Below are 19,775 nucleotides of genomic sequence, written 5' to 3'. Positions count from 1 at the left end.
ATCTGCACTGGCAGAGACATCATGTACAAGTTATAATAGATCTGTGATGTTCTGCACACAAGCTTCATTGTTCAGTGTCAGTTTTGGGTCTAACATTAAAATTAATAAACTCTTGGGACCCCTTGAGGAACTTCTCTGTGGTTTTCATGTTTTTTTGTTTTTTTTTCAATTAAGCTGTGAAATTATATTTTGATACTTTTAAGTCTTGCCTCCTGAAGGGACCAACTCAGTTTTTTAATTGTTTTTAAAGTACTTCATGCAGATGAGGATTTACATTTTGTGAACTAAAAACTAATTTTATAAATAATATATAGAAATGTTTTGTGTTTTTTGTACTACTAGAATACAGTATTTCTAGTAGAGTGAAAAGTGTGGCATTTATGATTTACTCATTTATGTATTTAATTTGATGATAATGATGATGATAATAATTAGGTTAGCTTTTTTGCTCCTGTTTTTATTTTCTGCTATAAGGAAATATGTATATGTATGTGTTTCATAATTAGACTGTGATAACAACAATAACAGGTGAGTTTTTTGTCTTGTTTGTTTGTTTGTTTCAACACGTCATTCAGTTCTGGGGAAAAAGCCTTAAAGGTTTGACATTCGTTCGGTAAACTTATGCTTCGGATTTCAAAGCAACTAAAATAACTGTGAATCATTGTTCACTCCTCATGTTTTCTACTGTTAGAACTGAACTGAAAGATCTCTTACATCATGTACTGAAAAACAACTGAAGGAGAATTTCATAGTGCTTGATGAAAAAGAATTACATCTTCTGTCTTTTCTATAATCTTCTGGTTGTGGTTGGTTTAACTTCGGTAAATGCCCTTCAGATTTTTCTATGCAATGAAATAATACCGTTGAAATTTTAATACATTTATTGAAACAAAATGATTTAATTCTTAGCACATGTGTAAGCTGACATATAAAGTTGATGAAATGTCACAAGAAATATTATTTTATCATGTTTTTGTGTCCTTTATGGAAGTCCAGGACTGCCAATATTAAAATGACATCAAATTTAATTTATCACATTTTAACTAATCTGAATCCAACATCAAATCCAAATACTTTTGAGATCTGTAATCACATTTCATTCAAGTTGTGAAGCTAACAAATCTTTTTTTTAATGTTTTGAATCTCTTCTTGCTTTTTTCTTAAAGTCAATTATATAAACATATAAAAGGGTAATGTCACATCAATTTCGGGAGTTTTGTGCATGTCCCAGTTAAACTGTCATGCACATCATAAAACCAATTTAAATTTATCAAGTTAATAGTTTTGAATTAAGACCTCTGGCACTTGTAGTAAGTAGCTTGGTGTAGGTGTGCAAAAGTAAGAAGGCTACAGATGTTATTCTAATAGGTCAGATACTGAATCATCATTTCATATTTCGTGCTGCTCATTTCATTTTCAGTTTGTAGCTGCATGTTGTGACTATCAATTAGGCTTCCACTAAAAACTGCAGTGTTTCTGCCATCTCAGCCAACAAAATATTTCAGATTTCAGTTTGATATTTTAGTTTTAATTAAGTTTTTTATATTTTTTAAATTATTATATAATATGTATATTTATCATATTATATAATTAAATGTATTAACTTTCCATAGCAACAATGCTTATGCTTCATTACTAGTTAACTCATTGGTGAAACTAACGTGAAATTAACTCAGCCATTAACAAAGCCAAAGGATGAGTAAAACATTGATGAATATTTATCCATTCACAAGGGGCCAGGGTAATGGTAAACTTCCACAGTAGGTGTCCTGATTTAGAATTTTTCAATCATTCCTTTTGGTGTGATTTTTCACATCTGTAAATCTCTAACCATTTTTCTTTTGCATATTTAGTTTTGTTTTGTTTTCAAGTTGATAAAATAATACGACAAAATTAAAAACCATGTTTTACAGGGGAAAAAAAGTATAATTTTTCAAGGCTCTACTGTTCATTCAAATATATATAGTATATGTTGTGTTAAAGGCCAAAACACAAAATGCTTCCATTGTCCTCTGAGGGTTAAAGAAATCTTAAGATAAAACATCAATTAAAAAGAAAAGGAAATAGGAAATATGAATGAGCGAATGAATGTATGCAGGTCCGTATATGTATCTATGTGAAATTTCCACTGAAAATACCAGACAGCTTTTCAGTCAGTAGGGGGAGAAAACACTTCATCCCACTCTCAGTACCAGAGCTCTTGGTCTCACTCTCTCTCTCTGCCTCCTGAGTTTCCCTCCCCCTCTGTAGGCAACACCATGAGTCAGAGAATGGCACATTGACATGAGTGGCATGGCCAGCCTCACACAGAGTCAAAGATACAGCCTGTACTTTATTTCACTGTCCAGATTTTGTGAATATATGTTCTTCTTGAGGAGCCTAAGTCGTAGATTGGACAAACTTTCAGAGCACACCGTAACTCAAAAACAGATTTATTGAAGCCTCTGGGAATTGGTCAAGGGCACAAAATTGAAAGATTTGAAGGACAGGTGAGTGATGTTAGTTATGATTCTTCCAGTCAGTCCTGAGAGTCAAACCAGCATCCTCCCCATTCACAGAGCTGACACATCATTCATTCAGTCTCCATTCTTCAATCTCTCTTCAATCATTCTTTACCTCTCTTTGCGTCTGTCATGAATTAGGAAGTTGTCACGTTACATAGATTATTGATTAACATTGAATTGTTGTATGTAAATGTCTCCCTCCAAGGGTGGATTTGTCAAATAAACTCAGCAGCACAGAGATATTAATCAAAGGCAAGGCTGACTTGAAAGGGCGAGATGAAGGTGAGTTTAATTCAGTTGCAGCACATGTGCCAAATGTCAATCAGAATAGACAGGAATACAAGCTGACAACAACCCTGTCACCTAATAATAACATTTATATACTATTAATTAACATTTTAAGAGGAAACATAATGCCACCTGAATTATATTTTTTATCTTTATAATTAGGAAATGTTTTTGATGAACATATCTGCGAAGTCGTTAAATCATCAAAACTGATGTTCATGATAATACATTTCATTAGTTTTCCTACAATATCTGCTCATGAAATACAAAATCCACTCGTATCAACTAAAGTAGAATAGATTTTTTGTTATGGTAATGTTTAGTTTAAGCTTTAGTTGCCTAAATCTAACCACACACAAAACTCAGGATGTGAACCCGTAACTCTTTGTACACCTTCCATCCACCCCAACCACTTCCCAACAACTTCAGTGTGGTACAAAAACATAACACTTCTCTGCCCGAAAGCACTTCCTTGCCACAGATCATAATCCAGGCAGCTATTAGGTTTTCTTCAAAACATATTTGGCAAAACAAATCAGTTGTATTTTAACAAAATTCATAGGAGACAGGGCTGCAAAGCAACATAAACATAAGCCGTTTATAGTACAGTGACCACATATTTATAATGCTGGCATCAAATGTATTTTTTGGACCAAAGAGTTACAAATTGCAAAGAGGGCTCAGAGGACAGTTGGACCAACATCCTATTTAACCACCTTATAGAGTCGACATGGTAGTTGAGTTCATTCAGCACCCTTCACTCTTTCTATCTTAAAGTGCTGAAGATTTTGTCAAAGAAAGGCTTCACTGGCATCTTGTTCTGTCTTGCTTTGACTCAGTTTGGAGGCATTGTTCTCTTTTAAACAAAGCTTACTACAAGATTCTGACCATAATAATAACATGCTCTTAACCCCCAAGAAAGAGCATCCAAAAGTGTCTTGGGAGGTACAAAGGGCAAAGACTCGGATGCAGCAACTGGCAAAGACAAAGCATAGGTCAGGCTAGGTCAGGGGCAGGCCAGCATGCATGCCAAAGAAGGGAAAACAGGGGACACGCTTGGCAAGTTAATGAAGTCAACATTCATATTGGTTTGGTGGTTCAGGCTCTGCAGTTGTTAGAAAAGTCTAATTAAACATCACTGAAATCTTGACTTCTTTGTCCATTGGTTTAGCACAGGGGTAAAACTGTGCATCTTAAAATGAAGTGCTTAATTTTAGAAAAATATCGTTCACTCGTCTCTCCGTCTTCTCTCCCTGTATCGTTAACTCGTCTTATCATCTGTCACTCGCCTCTCACCTCTCTCGTCTGTCTGTATTCAGAGTCACAATGTTTAGCGCCTGGAATGCACCGATTTGATTGGCTGAGTAGCATCACGTGGGCTGGCTTAACTCGTATGCAATTGGTCTGTGAGTTTCCTGATCCGCTAAACCAGTGCCGTAAAGACTAGAAAAGCTGCACCGGTTAAAATAGAAGCAACCCGTCAAAATTTAAAATCCCTTATTGATTATAGGTCCAGGTCCGTATAGGACGGCGCCTGGGTCCGGACTTAGTGACCTGTGGTTTAGCAGCTATGCTCAGAAGTGATAGTGTATGTATACACTTATGAGCAGTTAATCTTTAATACACATGAGTTACAAGTTACATCTCCAATTTATTAAAGTTGTATTAAAGGAAAAGTTAAACATTTTGGGAAATATGCTTATTTGCTTTCTTGCCAAGCCATAGATGAGAAGATCGATTCCACTGTCCATACGATAAATATGAAGCTACTGCATAACTACAGGAACAGCTAGCCCGGGTCTGTCCAAAGGTGACTACATCACCTACCAGCACCTCTGTAGCTCAACAATTAACACATTATACATCATTTGTTGAACTTGTAAAAGAAGTAAAAGTGCGAAGTCACTGCACCTGCCACAGCTGATCACACATGATTGAAGAGAGTGGAAAGGGTGAACCAAAACAACGAGCTGAAAGATGCTAAAATGCTCTGTAGAGCAACCCCTTTCACTTTGCACATGGTCATCTGATCCTTTGTCACAATAAAAAACACTGATGAGTGCAGCTTTAAAAACTTTGTTGCCAGAATAGTAATAACTCTCGCTGTAACGAGTTGTTTATCTGAGAATGAGAGGTCATTTTCAGGACTGCAGTGGCTCAAGACTGACTTACACTCCACAATGAGACAAGAAAGACTTAACCATAAGTCATTTGGTAAAATAGCACAAATAGATTACAAGGAATGCCACAAGGAGAAACATTTTCCTCATGAAGAACTGATGTTGATGCTTCATACCCTCTAACCTCTTTAAGAGTGATTTCAGAAGGTTGTTCAGGACAATCTGCTGTCTTTAGTGTTTATGTTTGAGTTATTTTCTTTTATGAATACCTGTACAAATGCAAGTATAGCTCAAAAGACAGCTCAATAAAGTATAATTCAACTGAACAGTTAAGTTCATGGGGCTGCAGTAAACTGGGGTTCATGTCAGTGAAACACATACACTCAAATCTGAAAATATAACTAAAATGTGAATTTTTTCAGATAGCGTGCACAGCAATACAGGAAATACAAATGAGGAAGTTGCCATGTCAAAGTATGATAGATGAGATAAATACAATGGCCGGATGCATCTTAAAACCAATCAGAAAGCAAGGGCAGACCTGTAGGGAAAAAAAGTGAGTCACGATTTCTATGCCTGCCTTTGCCATATATTGGGGATTGCATCCTAAATAACACTGAAGCTATAAATAGAAAATGTGTAAATGGTATCACACACACAGACATGTTGTGCATTTTAATTGTCTCACCGTTTGAAGTAACTCAAAGTGAATATGTGATTTGTCAATTGATTCTTTTTCTCCCAGGCTATGAATAAAATGCTTTAATTATTGATGTACTGACGTCAGATGTCCGCTTGAATGTTGTATGTGGTGCAGACCTCTTTCTCCGGGCAAGCTACTTCCCCCACCCCGCTCTCAACCCAACAGCACCCCTCCACCACCACCACCGCCATCGCCACCACCCCTCCCCCAGAGCAGACACCCTCATGCTCCCCCTAGCTGAGCATGCTCTACCTGGCATGGATGGAACTTGAACACATTGCAGGCAGTTTGCAGACAGGCGTCAACCAATTGGTGGGAGATTAATACAAAAATGAAGTCTGTTTCTCCATAACTGCCACCCCTTTCCTCCATCTACTGCAATCCTCCCCACTAGAGGCTCGTCTGTGCCATGCCACCAGAGCTCTGTAGAGCAACTGGTATCTCTAGTAAATTGTATCTCAGAAGAGCTGCAGAAATGTGGAATACAGGGTTTTATAGTCAGTTCTGAAAACATGCTGTCAAAGTTATTGTTTATCGCTCAGTTTTTCACAGAAATTCAGATTCAGGCAGTTTTTAATTTGACCAAGATCTCTGGATCTCTGGTCTGTTGAGTGAGATCTTTTCTAGCAAAGAAAGCAAAAGTGCTTGAACCTGTCTCGTTTGTTTCCATCGAAGAAAAGGAGTTGTAGTATTGATATTCTTCTCTGTTCTGCTCTAAACTATTAGATGTAGAGGAGGAAGCAAGGGGAAGAATACAGGCTGTGACTTAAACAAATCAAATACACCCAATATAGGTTCAAGTTTAGTTAACTGATGAATTTCAATAAAACCAACCTCATGTCCACCCTGACAGGGCGACTACTATCATTAGTAGACTACTGATTTACAAAAAGTGTTTCATTTGTGTACATTTTGGTCATGTGATCATTTACATAAAAAATACATAAAAAGGGATTATGGGCAGCAGCTAACTAACTAATTATTTTCATTATCAATTAATCTGTGGATTATTTTCTTGATTAATCGATGAATCACTTGGGCTGTAAAACGCCAGAAAATCACAAGTTCCCAGAGCCCAAAGATAACGCCTTCAAATGTTTTGTTTTGTCTGACCAACAGCCCAAAACCAAAAGATATTTCATTAATATATGACAAGAACTATTCAGGCAGCAAATCCACACATTTAAGACAACTGCAACAAGAGGCTGACATTTTTACCTAAAACAATCACAGCGATTATCAAAATATTTGCAGATTAACTGATCGACTAATCGAGTAATCAATCGTTTCGGCTCTACTGCGACCTGAAATCTGTCAGCGTTTACATGTAGCGAATACAATAAAAATAACCATTTGAAGATGTCATGTCCAGTAAAGATTAAGATTAATTTACAGCTATTTAAACACAAAGTATTTTAGTTGTTCTCATTTGTGTTATTGTTAACATTTACATATAATTAACCCACACATAAATGGGATACCTTAAACTAAAATGCCTGATATACGTGAGTGGTAAAAGCTTAAATAACTGGTGTCAGTCTGTTAGGCTCAGAGATGTTACTGATTGTGATAATAAAAGTCAGTAATTCTTGTTTTAAAGATCTATTTATTGTCATTTTTTTAAATATTACCAATCAGTGCTGGCTGACTGTGAGGAGAGGCCCAGGGGTGGGTTAAGTGATGAAGGTTTATGGGTACTTTGTGTCTGAGCAGTTGCTCAAAAATATTTAAAGTGTTGTTCTGCTTGTGATGGGTGAATCATCACAGCTCAGATCCGCCCGCCCCGATCCATCACTAACAGTATATCCTGCATTAATGAGCTCCTTATCAGCATAAACCTACACTGCTGAGATACAGAGGCATTTGCTCTCTTAACCTGTACATGGTTAGGTCTGGAAGATATTACAGGACGTTGGTCTGTTGTGCTGTTCTTTGTCTAACTGCCAGTGTCGAGCAAAGGTGTGACTCACTGCGCTCACACCACCAAACTGTGCTATTGTTTGTACATTATCAATACAAAACTATCGTTTTTGCATTGTCAAGGTATATAAACCACCTAATGACAAACCTTGGGACTTATCTTGTGTGTTGCCTTTTTTTCAGCATCCGTCTTCGACTACATATTAAAAAAGACAGAAAGCTTTCACCATCATTAGATATAAAACATTTCATGCTTGATGAGTACCCAGCCCAAAGTGTGGAGAGAGACAAAGACAGACAGGCATAGCTAGGACTGGCGTATGCCATGGATGTGAAGAGATCCTCTTGAGGAGGCGGAGGGATGGAGGGAGGCAGAGGCACATTGAAGCAGATGCAGAGAAATGTGAGAGGGTGTCAGTGAGACTGGTGATGACGCGCTCATGGCTGCGGAGAGCTGGCGAGGCCGCGGCCCTGGCTCTGACTCACCTCATCCCCACGGGGCCTCCTGGTTGACGTCACTCAGCGTGCGCTGTGGCATTTCTCTGCTTCAACTTCTTTGTGAGCAGCAGCCACACTTGAGCCTTTCTCACATCTGAGAGACTCTATGCATTTGTCGATGTGTACAGTATCTATCTATCTATCTGTATATCTGTCTATCTATCTATCTTTATCCCAATCTATCTTTCTATCTATCTTTTTTCCTATCTATTTATCTATCTCTTCCTCTGAAGCTTTGTCTGTTGTGCAGTTCTTTGTCTCACTACCAGTGTCGAGCAAAGGTGTGACTCATTGCGCTTAAAACAAAAACAGTAACGACGCTCAGTACATTATCAATACTAAACTAAAATTTTCAGTGTTGTTTCACAATGACAAATGTCTTTTGTCTGACATCTAATGACAAACACCGACTGTATCTTACTTATTTTTTTCAGCATTTTTTTCCCTCTGAACACACAACCAAAGCTCTGTCCACAGTTAAAATATAACCACTAACAACATTCATCCAGATATGTTTTCTGTACGGTGTATTGGCAATACATGAAGGTGAAAACAGCATTTTAATGGTGCAAATAACCCTATGTACTGTGCAGTACATTTATACTCATAACAGTGTGAATAATGGAGTGGCCGTTGCGCCAAACCTTCACCTTCAGCTATCACCGCAGCAGAGCAGTACATGTTTTACAAATATGTGTGCACAAAAAGAAATACACTAAAGAAACATACGACTTAGAGATTTCTGCCACGACCTACAAATTGTTATTCAGTTACAGAAGGTTCTTTATGCTTTTATTATGTAAATTGGTGGAGAAAGTGAAAAACCACAAGGATTTCTACTTGAGGGGTGGCTGCAGCAAGTAGCACACCTTGCTCTGTTCTGCTCTCCCCTCTTGGATGTACATGAAGTCCTGTTGGCAGGTAAATCACTAAGGTGCAGTCGAGAGCAGTAGGTGGAATGTTGCATTGCTCCAGCGAGTTATTAAAGTGGTCTTTACTTTATTTCTGATGGCCATGGAGAGGCATAAATCCTGCAGCTGAAGAGAAAACCTGTTTGCGGAGGCAAGAGGTGCTGGGTAACATTCATATTCTACACTGTTTTCAGTGTAAATATGCTTTAGGGCAGTATTCATGCGTCATGTTTTTTTATTTTGTTTGGGTTTTTTTTTTTACATGAAACATTTCCATGATTAAGAGATGACAGATTTGTAAGGAGTCTGGGCTTCAGGGACAAAAGAGGCAAACAATCCATTGCTGTTGTTATAACAAGAGCGGAATTCTGTCTGTCTGGATCTTTAGGCTATTCATTTCCTCTTGCACAAATCAAATAACAGTGTGTCTGAACATGAATCATCATGAAAACAAGTAACCAGTTATCCAGAGATTCAGATACTGAAATTCTGCTCTGCACAATGATATGGTTTACTGAACACCACATGCAACATTTAATAACGTGCTTTAAATGTTACATTATGTGTGGTTAATGATATGAAGGGTACAGTCATCTGCATATAAACATTCACAGAGCTGTGTATCAAGACTCAGTAGGAGTAGACGTGCAAAAAGAGCATGTGCCAGTATACGTGCTGGCATGTTATACATATTTGTGTTTGTTTAACTTAACATCAGTGTGAATTTTCTTACTTTGATAACTCTTTAATAAGCCATTAATAAGTCACAGGTGTTAATATCAAAATACAGCACTACCACCACTAGCTCCTAATGAAAGTGAAAACAGTTTGACATCAATTAAAAAACAAATTCAGTTTTTATTGCTGCAGTCACCACAAAGTGTTTGTTTTGGTTTGCCACAGAAGTCTCAAGACCTGGTTAATGAAACCAAAACAATATGTATGTCTTATACCACCATGGAAAAATAATTTATTGTTAATATTTTTTATTGAGTTTTAACATATAGAACATGTACATTACCACACATTACCTCAGTGTATTACCTCCAATCATTTGATTGTATGACTTTCCAAAAAACCTATACAAGGACTAAATGAATTAGCAAATTTAACAATATATCTAAAATGTTAATATGTTGATGCATCAATCATTACTTATTAATGACTTACACATCTTGCTGTAAACAAGCTTATTTAAGTATATTTCGTAAAGTATATTTAGTAAAATCACTGCATTTGAATATGATTTTGATGCTTTTCAGTCACATTTCGGGCAACACAAAGTTGTTTGTGGGTCTAACGAGGAATATAAAGTGAGGCAACACGAAGCCAAGCTCTCATTGATGTGTCTTGCATGTGGCTGACATGAATAGTGCAATGAGCTGTTCTCATCCATTGCTGCCCAGAAGCCATAGCCCTGAGCAACACTGACCAAGAGGAGGATGCACCACTTCCTACCCAGCCTTGCTGCTGAGGAGAAAGAGAGGGTGGGGGTGAGGGGGGTTGGAGAGCTAGTCAACACACATCGAAGTGTCTATTCCTAGTGCCACACAACAATCCAAAGAGTCCAAAAGTGTTTCACCTGTCAAGAATTAGCCTCCACACCTCAAGTGACACTTGCGAGTCTCACACCCACACATTGTTTCTTGGTGCTAAGCACAGACCCGTAGAGACCTGGTCACAAACAGACCACACACTCTAACCCAGCCTCCCTGCCTCTGAATGTTGAAGGTGTGGGCAGTACACCCAACAAAGCAAGTCTCTTCCTAGTGGAGAGCTGCAGTAGGATTAGGATCCTACGGGTCCCATGGGGCCCAACACAAATGTTGCAGGAACAGGATGTATTTACTCTAATGCAAGCAGAAGTGGGCGGTCAGCATCATAATCACAGGATGAACGCAGGATGAAATTTCATGTACAGTATAAAAATAAGAGGCCGTTGTTATGGGAAAACTTTGCAAGTACATGTATCATCTTCCAGTAAACTGTATGCACCTAAATGTAATCAATAAACTGTTTTATATATTGTGTGTAGATGGTTTGATTCTGTTTACAATAATACTATCACTGCAGCTCTGAAGTCTCACAAGACACTCAAACATCTGATTTGCATCTATTGCCACGGGAAACTGCATTAACTACAAATTCATAATGTTTATATTCAGTTTTAGTTGGGGCTGTTTTGCTTTTACTAAACCTTGTTTCAATTTCATGTCTTTAAATGTGGCTTATTAAATGGTTGAGTGACTGTTTTTGCATTTTTTCAGATTATTATAGATTAAATATTTATATATTAATATAAGGCTACGGGATGTTGCAGACAGATCTTTAGTTGAAAATGATGTTCGGAGAGGAGTGAATCTTTGCGAAGGCATCTGCAGGAGCGAGATGTGAAATGTTACAGAACAGAGCGTGCTCCTGCTAGTTGTTCAACCTGTAGCATTTAGCATTACTGTTAGCTTAGCTGCTATTGCCAATACACAGGTCACACATTTACATTTAGAAGACAAAAATAATGTTTTGTGTTTTACAATGCTAGATGCATTGGTGTCGTCTGAATGGACTAATAAATAAATACATAAAATCAGTATATAACTATATGTAGGAGCCAAGAATATATGGAGAGTTTTAAAGGTAATGTATTATTACATGAACAGGATCCAAATGTAATGGAGCCACCACTGGAGTAAAGTGAGGTCAGAAGCCTTTTTGCTGCTTTTCAACCATTAAGATTTAAGATAAATAGAGAGATGAGTTATCAAGGTAAGAAGAGATGAAGTTGTAATCTGATCTAATGCTGGCAGTTTTTCTGAGTTGTAGAAAGCAGGATTGAACAAGGCTCAATGTGCTGATTAATGTTCATTTTTGGATTAAAAACAAAACCAAGATTTCTGCCTGAGGAGGTTGCTGTCAAGGCAGATGTTGGAACTGTAGGAAGTCAAAAGTCATTCAGTCTTTCTTCAAAGCAGATTTCAGTTTAAAGCAAAATATATATATGGGTGTCATCAGCATAACAGGAGGAGACAATTTTAAAAAGATATTATGTATGATTTCATGTCCCCTTCAACAATTTCTAACAGTTGCTTGGCAACTACCTTTATGAATGCTTTAAAGGTGTACAAAACAAAATCCTTGAAGGTGGTATGATTATAAAACAGCTAAAAGAAACATACAAAATTATCTGAGCCATGTTGACGTTGTGGTGAATGACCAAGAGTGACTTGACTTAAGCTTTTGACTTTGCAGTGTGCATGCAGACATTGTTTAATGCTCTTTGCAAATCGTTGTACTCAGTTGTACTCAGGCCCTGTACCATGCCATTCATATGTAATGAAAAGGCCTATAAAATTGAACTAAAGTTAACACATGTATAATAAAAGACCTGTAGAATGTTTGATTTTATTTAAAGGGAGAGCAGCAGTATTTTCTACCAGAGCTAAAGTCAAATAAATAACGCATTGCAGTAGTCCAGATGTGACAACACAAAAGCAGAAATCATTATCTGTTAAAAATGTTGAAGCAGGTCTAATAATGTTCATGTATTTCTGAAAAAAAAGGTTGAACTTTTAGTCATGAATGTTGCTCAAAATAAAGTTTCACCCAACCTCTACGTCAAATACTTTACATGCCAGCGTATCAACAAATTTGTTTATATTCAAATGACAACGTCCTGTGGCAGCCGTAGTAATTAAGACGGAAGTAAAGGAGGAAGTCAGTTGATGTTATAAAGCGACAAAGTGGACGAGAGGAAGTTAACGCGCTGTTCGTTTCCACATTCCAACCGATAGTCAAGTTTCTTTAAGCATCAAAAAGATTGCACCATTACCTTAACCATGTGTTTATTATTGTCACCATGACAACGAAAGGTCCACTAACATTAGTGAAGTAGTAATTTTAACCCACACAACAATTTTCCCCTAAACCTAACCAAGTTGTTTTTTTTGCCTAAATCTAATCAAACCTTAACCAAAGCTTTGGCACATCATAAAACAGATTCAATAGTGAGTTGTATAATAGTTTTAAAAGGCACAGACAAGTTATGTCGCCCTGCTGATAGATGTTAGATCTGAAAACGCTTTTATGTGTCGTTCTAGAGGGCACCCACAAACAAACAAACTCTACAAACAACAGTTCAGTTGAAGGAAATGTACTAAATCAATGAAGAACATATCGAGAACATTTTAATTTTGGGCAAAATTTTGGCGTTAACCCAAGTTACTGCTCATGGGTCACAGCAAAATCCACAAGCCAACAGGGCTCACACGATAAGATAGCTATAAAACAAGACGAGGAGGGGATCCATTAAAGACCGGAGTGAAGGTGTCCTGTGTTATAGAGTAATTTACACTCGCACAAACTCTATCATTTTAACCCCAGGGTGACTGTTCGACGTGTGACCTCAGTTTCACTGTCATTCGAGAGAGTGGTGCTTCTGTAAGAGCCAAATGGACGACTGCTGGGAATATTGCAGGCTTGTACCCAGACAGGCAATTTTCCCTACGGTGGGATAATGGCAGTAAGTGGGGGGTGGTAAGATTTAGTCATATACTGTACACCTACATGGAGGGTGGTGATTTTATTCTGCTGCCACCATCCAATATATCGCCTCATTGGTGTTGATTACAGACAACTCCTGGTTTCTAGGTTTTGCCATCTCACCTCCTACAACCTTATTTGAAGGAGGTTGTTTTTTTTTTCCTCCAGTGTAATTTTATATCTCTCTCTTATTTTGTTATTTTACCACCATATAGGAAAAATGTCAGTTATTTTCCTGGTAAAGCCTTCGCAGTGCTGCTTTGAAATGAAACACATTTTGGCGAGGTGGGTAAATTTAGGGGAGCACAAAGTAAACCATCAACTTCCATTTTCTGTGGAGCAGGTTCAGAAAGAATATCATGATTCTACACAACGATTAAGCTTTCACCATCATTAAAAAAAAAAAAACACAGGATGAATATGAGGGATAATATTGGATCACAGTGAAATAAAAAAATGATCTAACCCTCTTGGAAAATGTTAAAAAAGCATTTTGAAATGATTTTGAAAATGGCAGAGTTGGCGGTCTTATCAACAAACAGTGCGTGAAAGTGAAGTTAAGTGATGTGGGATACTCTCGAGGGGCCGCTATGACCTGCAAGGTGAGGGTCATGGAGACAGCTGAAGGACTCCGTATGCTCCTTTGTGGCAGGCAATAGTTACTTAACCATGGAAGAACGTAGGTAAATAAGTACATTTCCATCCACCTGTTTGGAACTGTGGAAATGTCGAAATATTGCAAAGAAAGTTGGTGTATCAATAAAAACAAAATGCGACTGTGCAATGAAGACAGACTTCAGTTAATAAATCATGACGTACATAAAACCCGTGTGACTTAAACGTCCTCTGAAGCTTCTGCTCCACTGGAGAGACAAAAAAAGGCAGCAAATGATCTGATGAACCTTCCGCAAAACTCCAACTCCTAATATTCACATACATTCACAAACATGCTTTAATTAGCGTTTTCTTTCCCGATCATCAGCAAATTCAGTTAAAGTTTGCTGTACTTTTGGATAGAAGTTTGGCTAGCAATATCATCGGTTGGATATAGTTGTTTTGATGTCAGTTGACAAAAACATAGTGAAAATCTTTCAAAAGAATGATAATGGAAAGGTAATTCATTCATTTCCCCTTCGTCCTCAGGTTCCTCAGGTTAGGGAAGGTGCGAGTGGATGCAAACAGTCCTCTCCAGCGCCATCCTTGCTGAGTTCACTTTTTTAGTGATCAAATCAAATCGTACTATGATTTGATCAAATCTGTCTTGAAATGATACCCTGCCCGCATATTATGTTTGACTCAGATAAACATCACGTTACAGATTCTTAAAAATGCTCTAACTGTGGACCGTTGATTTCAACCAAACTCATGATGCAGATATTTGGAAATCATCAAAAAGGTTCAGCTGCCTGATTAAGAGTCATTTTACCCTCTGATGAAGATGTGAGGAGTGAAATAGATTATAATTTGGTAGTTAAAGATGCATTTTTTACAGTTATGCGACTGGCTGTGGCAGCATTTGCTATATAGCCAGATAGAAATAAATAGGTGCAAAAATGCAGTTGGCTACTGTAGAAGGCAAGAAAGCCTGTGTTGTGTCTCCTTCAGCTTGAGACTCTCGAGTAAGTGAGCTGACATCAGGTCACCCTGTACACCACCTGACACAGCAAGTGGTGCTCTGATGATGGGTCAGACATGACGAGGAGGCTGTGATCAGCTTAAGCTCCAGGATACACTAAACACCTCTGATTTAGTTTTGGCAGCTCAAAGGTGACGAATTTGGGCTGAAGAGGGTAGGACTTGTAATTAATGTTTTCAATGTCATATTTTAATCCCTTGAACTAAGTTTCAATTTGAAAGTCAGCAAAATGCAGTAGTAGCCCCGGGATGCACACTTGCGCTATTATCCAACATGGCTGTCTTCTTTCACAGTTGGATCTTCTTCCCATGAGACCTGCAGGCCCTGCGTCAATCACAAAAATTATTCAAATAGCTTTGACCTCAGTGTTTTTCAGTGAGAAATCTTTTTATAGCAGGCGGAGCAGGAGAGATGGGCGGGGAGCGAGAACAGGAGGGAGGGAGTAAAGAGGTGGATAGACTGAGCTGCCTCGGTCTGTTCTCCAACGCTGTGAAACTCATACATTCTTCAGTCTGTCAGAGGGGGAGCCACAGGCTGACGCATGTCTCTCTCCTCACACAGAGAGTTAATGGTCACAGCGCCCGGCTCACTTCTCTCCGCCAGAGATGGAGAAATAACAAAAAGCTCCAGTCAGGGGTAGATGAATATCCAGAGGTAGTGCACAGTCATTCATTTTTTTGTGGGGGAAAGGATTGAGTTATTGCTTCATGCTTTAGCCTACAGCATATTTTTCTTCTTTTTTTAAGCTGTCATATTTTTTTGTCTTGTCTTTGCATCTGCTTCAGGTTTTTTGTTAGTTTTGCATGCTAACATGTAACCCCCCCCCCCACCCCAATATGAAAATACATGAGGTGGACCATCAGTACTCATAGCCTATAGCTGTCTAGAGTATTTACACCTATAACTCTTTTTTTGTGCCAAAGGTCAATTAAAGTTCAGTCCAAGCGACCTAAATATAAGTCCCATATAAGATCAATGGTTCACTCCCCACTTTTCACAAAGCACTACTTGTATAGTGTAAGTTTCACATCTGAATTTTTGAAGTTCGATTTTCAAATTTGGAATAAAATGATTATTGTTTTGAATTGGTTTCTAAACCCAGTATTGACAGAATATTCTGAAACCACAGAGCATTATCCAAATGAAGTCAAAACATAAAAACCTCACACATCTCCTACATCTCATGTTTGTGCAGCTATTTTTGCATTACTAGAATGTCTGCAATTACAGATTATTTTCCTTATGGATTAATCTGCAGATAGTTTTTTCGATTTGTTCAGTCTGTGAGATGAAAAAATATTTTCAAGGAGAATTCAAGGTGATGTCTTCAAATGTCTTGTTTAGATATTCACTTTACAATTATTTATGATTTAAAGAAAAGCAGCAAATCCATCACGAGAGAAGCTGGAACCAGAGATTGTTTTTTATTATATATAGATATTCCTTTAGTATCCCTGCAGGTCATGCCTTGCTTCAGACCTCTAAGACCTCTAACATGACGATAATTAATGAGGGCAAGATGTTAAGACCTGTTTAATTACCTCTGATGATTGAATAGATTTACATTCCCAAAAAGGTGGATCAGGTTCCATTTTCTCCACCACATTTTTACAGTAACAAGAGCAGCGCAGATTTTTGATGATTGATTTTTTTTTCATTTTTCAGCACTACTGCGAACTCATTTTATCTGCAAGAGATGAAGTCTTACAGTACAAACGATTAGTTAGTGAGAGTAATGATTGATGACTGCCTGAAACAATATAACATATTCTAACATATTCATAATCAAATACAGTACACAGTCCTTGTTTTTGTATCCGTTAATGGGAAGCCAGACAGTCTTTGTGTCTGTCAAAACAGGCCGAGAAAGTTTATTGTGTATGTGTCGATTAATGACAGTATTTCTTTCTTTCCTTGGGTCTTGTGCTTTTCTTTCTTACAGACAAAAAAAGGACATTTTTGGTATTTGGTCTTGATAATTATCGTTTTACCATATACATAACATCGGGATGCAACTAACAATTATTTCCATTATTGATTATTTTCTCAATTAATCATTTGAATCACAAATTGTCATAAAATAGTAAAAAATGTTATAATCTAAGATGGATTTTCTTCAAATAGCTTGTTTGGTCTGATCAATAGTCAAAAACAAAACAATATATTTTATATAAAAAAAATAACATATAAACAAAGAAAAACTAAACATCACAATTGAGAAGCTAGAAACTATGGAATGTTTGGTATTTTTGCTTAAAAATGACTTTTTTAATTAATCGATCATCAATGCTGATTCTTGTTTTTTAATTGGTTAATTGTTTCTGCTCTGATAAGATACACTGCTGACTGATTATACCAGGTGTGTCCAAGCAGTCAAGACACAGAACCAAAACATTGTCACACAGACACAAAACACCAATTTCCAGTCAGATTAAATGTTTTTTCACTTCATTTTCATTGGTATTTTTTCTTACCTTGTATTTAACTACTTTTGACTCATGGAATTTCTAGTTTTCCACAATCCTTTTTAAATCTGGCTTGTATTCTGTTGTGGCCACACTTCACATGGGTGAGTAAGGACACATCAATGCTTGGATTTCACAAGATTCACAAGACTAATCCGATTCAAGGCTCAAATACCAAGATTAGTATTTCAATTGCATTATTAATATCCAATATTCTTTATTCAACCATGTGTCCTGACAGTTGGAGGTCTTTTGAAACTGTTTGCCGTTATTGTACAGCTATTAAACATTACAGTGTTCGGTCCCAGCTAATATTATGAAAGTGTTACTCTTTCTAAATGCTTGGTAAATACAGTAGTGGAGGTACTATTCAGATGCTTTACTTAAGAAAAAGTAGCAATACTGTACCACACTGTAAAAGTACTCCATTACAAGTAAGTGCATTGAAAATGTTACTCAAGTAAACTTAATGTAAATAAGTATAACTAAATTCACTTGCAATTTCAAAATGAAAAGTACTCAATGCAGAATAATGGCCCCTGTGAGTGTTACACTGTAATATGTTATAATATTTGGTCATTAATAATGATGCATTAATGTGTAAGTCAAGGTGGAGCTAATTTGAACTGCTTGTTGTCCTGTCCCTGCTGTGATGACAAAGTGATATACTCATTCATAAATGTTTAGTGTCATTCGAAGCACAACTGGTTGAAGACTCAATCATTCACAAACGCCCCTGCGCTGACGTACTGGTCATACAATCGCAAGCTGGATTCAACAATAAGGCACCATTGTTGTACATTCTTTTGCTGAAACAATGACAGCTAACATTGAAATAAAGATTGGGTTTTGTGTGCTTGTCCCTGTACCAACTGAAGACATTCATTCTGTGTCTGCAGGTTGGATGATGCTCAGTGTGTCTGCCTGCAGTTTCACAGACGTGAACAGTAGCTACTGTTACGTACCTGGTAGTCAATTTATGGATTGATTCAAGTCTACAATAATAGCATCGTCTTACAGTATATTTACTGTTATCTGAGGTTACTGTTTCCATGGTGATTGAGAATTTGCAGTCGTAGATAACAATAATTTATAATCACCTGTCTTATCATCTTCTCCTGCATCGAGCAATGAACAGTGGCTGAGAAAAGTTTGTTCAAAAGAAATAAGTAAATAGTACAAGTAAATACATTCCTAATGTACTTATCTAAAAAATAAAAACATACATGAATAATATTTGCTAAATGTACTTCAAGTATATGTTAGTTATGTAGAAGAATAGGTTTTGTATGTATGCAAAGTAAATATTAAGTAGTAGAGTAGTATGCAGTAGAGCCAGCACTAGCGATAGTTTTTTTAGTCCATGCATTCTTCTTCCTTGTCAAAATCTGCAGCCTGCGTTACCCACAATGCAACTTGACCGCTGACAGTTGCGTAGAAGATTCAGGTGTGTTATGCTAGTAGCAGCTAACATAGCCTCGAGCCACTAGCCTCAAGCAGAGATGAGGAGCCGGCTACAGAGGTCTGGTAAGATCACTTCTTTCTAACTCCACACCACCAGATTATTTACATTTTCAAACTTGTGGTCTTCAACTGCAACCGACGCTGACTCAGGTGACATCACTTGAGGCAATTTATTCGCGCAGCTCCCTCTGGTGCCACAAAGTGCCCGTTTGAGTACAGTACATGAGTAAATGTACTGAAACTGAGTTCTGATCAACACATGACCTTCACCCCATGTATTGTGCACTTGACCCGCTTAATGACTCATTAAAATCAACAAAATAATAAATATTTTACAGTTATGGGGCAATTACATAACAATTAATTATTGAATATTTCTATGATATATGATATATCAGATTTACATCAGTCTAATCTCATCAGTGCTATGCGTGAGGTGAGTATGATGTTTCTATAATCTGTAGAGGCTGAATTAGTGTTCAGAATAGTATATTAAAACATGATGACATCACATCCTGCATACTGGTGGCGGTACAAAAGACAACTCAAACATGTCAGGGGTAAACCTTTCAGAAAAATACCATTCATTCAAAAATATGTTCCCTTAAAAAAAGTCTCCACTTCATTCTTTTGTATTTATATGAACACGCATCTGTGTGAAATGAAGTCGTGAGTAACATTTTCTTACCCATGTTCACCTCCTGATACACGGTTAACAGTGTGATTCAGT

This window comes from Enoplosus armatus, chromosome 1, assembly GCF_043641665.1.
Source record: "Enoplosus armatus isolate fEnoArm2 chromosome 1, fEnoArm2.hap1, whole genome shotgun sequence".
Lineage (NCBI taxonomy): Eukaryota > Metazoa > Chordata > Actinopteri > Centrarchiformes > Enoplosidae > Enoplosus > Enoplosus armatus.
The sequence above is the reverse complement of the archived record's forward strand: the minus strand, read 5'-3'. Positions refer to the sequence as shown.